At 41.1% G+C, this 7,697-nt stretch overlaps 1 pseudogene; it reads right to left on the bottom strand.

Moving 5' to 3' along the window:
* Nucleotides 1–855: 855 nt before the first annotated feature.
* LOC118615205 lies at nucleotides 856–1,791 on the bottom strand (annotated as a pseudogene).
* Nucleotides 1,792–7,697: the final 5,906 nt, after the last annotated feature.

Below are 7,697 nucleotides of genomic sequence, written 5' to 3'. Positions count from 1 at the left end.
TAAAATCCCTTCTGCAAGGGGTAGAGAAACAATGACAGGCAGGGAGGAGGAATGTTGGCTGGTGCAGCAGGAACTGGTCACCAGCAAGTCCCAGTCATGGGTCCAGGGTCCAGCATTCCTATAGATAATCAGGTTGTTAATCTTTCCATGGTGTCTGGTAATCCCCCTTGTCCTCCAATTAGGAGAATAGATAGCATTCTGGAGATAAACCCCTGAGGCACATATCTCCCAGCCAGGTCAGTGGGTTTTACTTAAATCAGAACAAAGCAATCATGATTAACATTGTAAAGGATGACTAACAATTTCCTAACTATGGCTAGTGCCCCACCATGATTAGTTTTCATATTCTAATATTTTCTATTGATTCTAATACTCTTTCCGGCCCCTTTTATATTTTCTGTTGGACATATAATGTATTGTGATAAAGTCTTAGACACAGAATTTAAGCTCTATGAGGGCAATGTTTCTGTCCTTATTTCCAGACACCTACAACAGAATGGCACAGCAGTAAGGCTCAATAAATATTGAGGAATGAGTGGCTTTGGTAAGAATGACCAATGGTTTTCAATGAAATGTGCTATGCTATAATTCTCATTCAACTGTTCCCATTTGGTTCCTGGAGTGGCTGACCTTGGCCAGCAGGGCTGGAAATCCAAGCTGAGGTGCCGTAATGAATAAGCAAAAAGAAGGTATTAGAGAGTAGAATTGAGAACAACAGGGGAGTTTTAGACAAAAGCTTAAAAGGCAATTGGAACCAAAGTCACTTACAGAGAATGGATGAGAAGCAAAATCCATTGTGATTTAGCCAACTGCTGCTACTGCTGTCAGCTTGAAATTTCTGGACAAGTGTTCCCATTATTGAACATAGAGTACTCTCCCAAGAACTTTCAGTAGGGCCCTTGTGATGCCCCAGTTCCGCAGGCTATAGATGAAGGGGTTCAGCATTGGGGTGACCACAGTGTACATCACTGAGGCAATCATGCCCCTCCAGGAAGGAGCATAAGAACCAAGATAGATACACACCAAGGCCTTTCTCATAGAATAAAGAAACCACAGACAGGTGAGACCCACAGGTAGAAAACGCTTTATATTTCCCATCTCCTGATGGGATTCTCAAAATTGAGGAGACAATTCGAATATATGAAAAAAGAATTCCTGAGAAGGGAACAATGTCAAGAAGGCCAGTCACCATATATAGCAGGATGTGACTGATGAGTGTGTCCGAGCAGGCAAGCATGACGGCCTGAGCAATTTCACAGTAAAAGTTGAAATCACCCAACTGGTTCAGAAAGACTGCTGCAACATCAATAGACTCTGGACCAGGGAGTATGTTAAGCTGATGAACCAGGACATGAGAACCAGCAGGCCACAGAGGCGGGGGTTCATGACGACTGTGTAGTATAAGGGGTGACAGATGGCCACAAACCGGTCATAGGCCATCACAGTGAGGAGAAATGTGTCCATACCTCCAAAAACCATGAAAAAATACATCTGGGTGATGCAGCTTGCATAGGTGATGGCTTTGCTCTGTGTCTGGATGTTCACCAGCATCTTTGGGACGGTGGTGGAAGTGAAACAGATGTCAACCTAGGACAAGTTAGCGAGGAAGAAGTACATGGGGGCATGCAGGTGGGAGTCAGAGCTGACAGCCAGGATGATGAGCAGGTTCCCGAGCACAGTGACTGCAAAGATGGACAGGAACAACCCAAATAGGATGCGTTGATGCTCTGAGTCTTCAGAAAATCCCAGAAGTAAAAAGTCTAAGACATTTGTTTGATTTCCTGGTTCCATGCTGCTGACACATCAGCTAGATGATTGAAGAAGGAAAATGACATGAAATAGACTCTGGACAGACTCTAGATCATCTCTAACTTTTTATTTTTCTTGAAGTAAATGACTAGACATAAAAGCCTTAACTACAAAATTTTAAAAATATATTATTCTGTTATTTGTTACATGCAACATTTTATAATGTTGATAAACCCTTGTCGATTATTTTTTGGGAAACTCATCCATCTTCATCTCTGGCTTAAAGTGATCTCTAAACTGTTAAGGGTAACTTTGGACCTTGGAGATAAAATGGTTGTAGGCTCGCTGACAGAAATGTAGAACATGAGGTCTGGTGACTCAGTAACTGATCAGGGTCATCTGCCTTGTCTGGGACTAAAAAATGGGACAGATAATCATGTCTCAGAGGTGAGAAAATTTGACAGAGTATCTCAATTATCTGGACAGAGTATTGGATGATGAGTAGAATGTAGGCTTATTTCTCAAGGAAAAAGAAAGAAAGAAAGAAAGAAAGAAAGAAAGAAAGAAAGAAAGAAAGAAAGAAAGAAAGAAAGAAAGAAAGAAAGAAAGAAAGAAAAAGAAAATATTTTCACCAAATAATACACCACATTCATAAATGCTTAAGGCTTAATGTACCAGGGACCAGTTATACCGTGTAGGAACAGGGCCAGATGCTTCCTGGACATTTGTTGCTTTACAATATACCCTTCATTGGTGAGGTTAAGGGATGGGTTAAAGTGTCCATGGAAAGAGCAGATATCAAGGCTCAAACCATTTCGGGACCCTAAGACACTACTGCAAAGGCTACAAACTGAATTTTGAGTCATATCGTCCATGCTGTTCATTAAATACTGGGGGAGAGAGAAATTGCAGCAGGATCTTTTCATGTGAACCTGAAAGGATGAGAGTCAGATTTGACATTCCCATGATGGTGATGCCATGAATGGGGCTGGGAGTTGGGCCACTCACCCTAAGCCCACCTGCCCTCTGACTCTCCTCACTCCAGCTCCTAAGGGTCCTGTAAGCAGTCACAGAGGAATGGGTCCTATAATCAGGGGAACGGAACAGCATAACACTGTAAAAGCATTGTTCACATTCTGTTTTTCCTTGTTATAAGCATTTTTCTACTCTTGCTATTCCATAATGTCCCTCACTACAAGAGAGACTACCATTGGCTGTAACCACTGTCGTGTTCTTCAGTATGAAAACCACCATGTGTGGGCAGGGGATCTAAAAGTACAAACTTCCAGTTATAAAATGAATAAGTCATGTGGATGTAATATACAGCATGGTGACTGTAGGTAATACTGTATGGCATTTTTGAAAGTTACTAAGAAAGTGGATTTTAAAAGTTCTTATCAGAAGAAAAATTCTGTAACTATATATAGAGAAGGATGTTAGTTAGACTTATTGTGGTGATCCTTTTGCAATACATACAAATATCAAATCATTGGGTTGTACACCTGAAACTAATGTAATATGTAAATTACATCTCAATATAAATCCCCCAAAGCACATAATGCCTCTGGAATTATAAAAATGGCCATATCATATGCAAGCTGTTTAGCAAGGAATAAATATCTTTGTTCGGACCCTTTGGGGGAAAGGCAGTTTGCAATGATCTCTGATGGTTCCTGAGCATTGGAGATCAAATTGTCGTGACACATTTCTAAAGTATGATAGCTTGTAAAAGTTTTCTTAACTTTTAAAAACCGTGGCGTGGTGGAAAACAATATGGTGTTACCTCAAAAAATTAAAAACTGAACTTCTATTTGACCCAGTGATCCCACTTTTAGGAATATACCCTAAGAAGGCTGAAACACCAATCAGAAAGAATATAGGTACCCCCATGTTCATAGTAGCACTATTTACAATAGCTAAGATCTGGAAACAGCCCAAGTGTCCACCAGTAGATGAATGGATAAAAAAAAAAAAACCTGTGGTACATAGACACAATGGACTACTATGCAGCTGTAAGAAAGAAAAATCTCTTATCTTTTGAGACTATATGGAGGGACCTGGAAAGTATTATCCTAAGTGAAACAAGCCAAACAGAGAAAGACAAGTTTCATATAATCTCACTTATTTGTGGAATATAATGAACATAACAGTCTGAGGAATGGGATAGTCCCAGAGACGTGCAAGTGGTGTACAGACTGACAATCCCCAGAAGAGGGGGTGGTGGGGGAGAGATAAATCACAGAACGTATGTGCATGTATGCATGATCAATGGACATGGAAAACAAAGCTGGGGACAGGGTCGGGAGGGAGTGGGAGGGAGGGGGAGGGAGGAATCAGTGGAGGGGGAAGGAGAAACATCTGTAACAAAAATTAATTAATTAATTAATTAATAAAAAAAAAAACAACCGTGGCGTGCTGTCTTGCATTTGATATTTTATTGAGCAGAATAGGAGAGAGTATGTAGGAGCTGCCTGAGATTTGGGATGTTCCCTGGAGTGTGCTGTGTGTTAATAGCATCAACTGCATTGGTAAAGAGGAAACAATTTCATTTCTTACTAGTCTATTGCAAAGGCTTCCTTCCTGGTCTGCATTTTCACCCTTGATTCCTCCACACAGCCATCTGATTGAGATGTTCAAAATGTAATTCTGATCATATCACTGCCCTGCCTAAAATCCACAGAAAGCCTTTGTGCCAACTTCTGAAAACATCCAAACTCCTTGGTGTCCTGACCCACCAGCCTTCTCTCTCACCATTTCTCAACTTTTATCCTAAATTCTGATCATTCTGAAAAGCTTTTCTTTGCCCAGATGGGCCATACGCTGTTGTCTCTGCAACTTTTCAGGACTTTTCCCCTCTGCCTAAACCTCTCTCTGCTTTCTTCTCTTGACTCCTACTTGTCGCTATATATGTGGAACAGGCTTTCACGTGCTTAGATAATTCCCAGCTGCCTCAGTTCTCAATACTAGCTGCATTCTCAGTGCAAAGGGGACCCTCTATATTGGATGGATGAGCATACAAACCAATATTTTTCATTGCTGCAGCTCATCATGTAGTCCCTGTGTGCCCATTACTCCAAAACCTTTAGCATTTCTTACCCTCAAGGAGGAAACTATATGGAGAGAGAATAAATATGATGCTGGTGGAGGAAACATAGAATGGGAGATAGTAAAGGAATATAAAGTTTCTGCTCAAGAAAGAGCCAGGTCCTCATCTCAATCCTGTGCAATACTCATTCCCTAAATTCACCCTACCGATATTTTAATCTATTTTCTCTTGTTCTTGCATCTCACCTGGGATCTTTACCCATAGCATCATCAGCAACTGCTCTTCCACAGCTTTGTTTGAAATATCTCTGTATTTGTGTTGTAATTATTCAGAGGTACAAATAGAAGGTGCCTGAGAGACTAAACAGAAAAATGACAGCTGTACAAAACTGTCACAAGGATTAATTTTCACACAGCTATGTTTCTGGGATTATAAATGAGGACATTTATCATCTTCAATTCCCTTCCTGAAGTCCCTCAAAATTCATATTCTCCATCCTTTTTCCTGCAAGTGTAAATGCTAAAACCTCTTTATCCCTGTGTGAGGAGACACTGCCTCCTGTGTGCTCTCTTCTCACACCCTGGAAGACCCACTTTGCAGGAGAGAGCCATAACAGGAAAGTGAAGAACAACACCCATTCTTTCCCCTCTGGTTACAGGACCCCCAGGACCTGGAAAGGAGAGAGCCAGAAGATAGGCAGACACTGGACAAATGTGCCCTCTCTCTGTCTTCCCAGTGCTCCTTTAAGCATCACCTCGTGTCTGACCCTCAGCCTGTGGGCTGATTTGCAAACATTATGGTACAATTTTTTTCTCTTCTTACAATACAGTGAGTTCTCAGATAACATTATAGTCGGCCCTCGTTTATCGCGGTTAATCAGTTTCCAGACTCTACTGCGATAAATGAATTTCCGCGAAGTAGGATTCTTTATTTATATAGAATCCTTGCCACGTTCGTGGCTTCACTCTATCATGGCTTTTTCAAATAGAGTATAAGTATAGTATTTGAAAAAAACTCTATAGAGTGAAGCCGCGAACATCAAAGCACGAAGTGGTGAGGGACGACTGTATTGAGATGCTGCAGGAACTTAACTCTTGTTTGTATCAATTGGATTAGTCTATGATAAAAAAAGGTTTTGTTATATGTGTTTTCTCCACAATTCCAGGAACCTATTGGAGATATTAAGGGAGGGCTTAGTGTACTACCTGAGCATCATGGAGGATAGTATTAAAATTCTCTTCATGACCCTTGCTGATTTGAGGAATGGTTAAAGAAGGGGTCAGCCTTTGAAGCTAGAATGTATTCTCAGATGTATATTGTTTCCTCTGAAGAAGTGTAGACTCCATGCAAACCTTCCAGGTTTAAAAGGTAAGTGTTTGATGAAGGTAAGAAGGTAATTATTTGGTCAAAGAGATGGTTTTATTCCTAGAATTGTCAAATATTGCTTCCTCAAGCCAAATAAAAAGACTGAAAAAATTCAATGAAAAAATATAGTGTACATAGGAAGAGAATCTAATGAGAATGCATCTTGTTCTGATGAACAGGACTAGGGGGTCTGGCTGCTGTAGGGTTTGTTCTTAGGGTATTGAAATTTAACTTCACTGCAATAATTTTTTTTTCCATGAAGTCCCACCTGGAGTTGCAGAAGAAGCTGAGTTATTTAAATGGGTCATGAAATGAATAATCACATCATCTTAAAAAAAATGTTTCCCATACATTAGAAACCTTTTACCTTATGACCAGAGGTAAGAAATCAAAAGTGCAGGATGCAGCTACTTGTTACTTACACTTTCCTCTTTACCCAGGCACCAAATAAATATGTCCTATTCTGATTCTAGTATCTAATACCATGGGCAATTCTGTTGAACCATGCCAGTAAATAGAGAACTGAACTAGGCTGCTCGTCAGTCACTGAAAAACTCCTGGAAGCCACTTGGCAAAGAGGGCTTCTGTGGGACAGGCTAAGACCATTAGGTGTGGTTTTTATCCTCAGGGAACTCACTTTCCAGAGAGGGATGCGCTAACAGTCATCACAATACAGTGAATTAAATGGTGAGATGAAAGCATCTGGAGAGTGGAGAACTGAGAAGAGTCCCAAATCCAGCCTGGAGGGATGGAGTGAGGGAAGAATTCCTGGAGGAGGAGATCCCTGGGCAAGGACTTATACAGGTGGATTATTCAGGAGGGGCTTTCCCAGCAGGGAAGAGAACAAGTGAAAGGGTACATGAGCAAGAAGCAGCACAGGACAGAGTGCTTTTAGCAATCTGCTGAAGCACACAGTGGGAGATGGGGACTGCCAAGAATTAGGTTGCAGAGGTGACCATAGCCCTGGGAACCTTGACAAGAATAATGGATAAAAAGTGGGGGCTGTGGAGGAAATGCAACCACAGGAGTGACATAATTAGTATCACAATTTTCCCTGGTGTCTGGAGTGAAAGATGGATTTAAAGCAGACAAAACTAAGGGCAAAGGGAATAGGGCATAGAATTCTCCCATCATTAGAATTGAAGAACCAAGTTACTTGTTTAAAGAAGAGGGACAAAGGCCAAAAGAGGTGAAGAAATAATCCTTATCTTCCTAATGATTCCATGTCCCTGCTTAAGGATGAGACCTGACACTCAGGTGGAATCAAGGGGAACTATGGGAAAGGGACATGTGAGTTACAGTGTTTCCCAGAATTCCCAGAGCAAAAGGGTAAGGTTTCAATAAGGGACTAGATGTTGGACTTTCCTACATCCTTTGCTTTCTCTCTCTGACCCACCCTACCCCAAATTGTGTACACTGTGGCCCTGGATACCAGGGACTTAAGACCATTTTCTCTTGAACATTACTAGTAAAAACCATGGATAAGTGTGCATGCAGAAGGGAGGGAAGGACAGATCTTTTTGAAAAACAGATGTTC

The sequence above is a fragment of the Molossus molossus genome, unplaced genomic scaffold (assembly GCF_014108415.1).
Source record: "Molossus molossus isolate mMolMol1 unplaced genomic scaffold, mMolMol1.p scaffold_m16_p_4, whole genome shotgun sequence".
Lineage (NCBI taxonomy): Eukaryota > Metazoa > Chordata > Mammalia > Chiroptera > Molossidae > Molossus > Molossus molossus.
The sequence above is the reverse complement of the archived record's forward strand: the minus strand, read 5'-3'. Positions and strand labels throughout refer to the sequence as shown.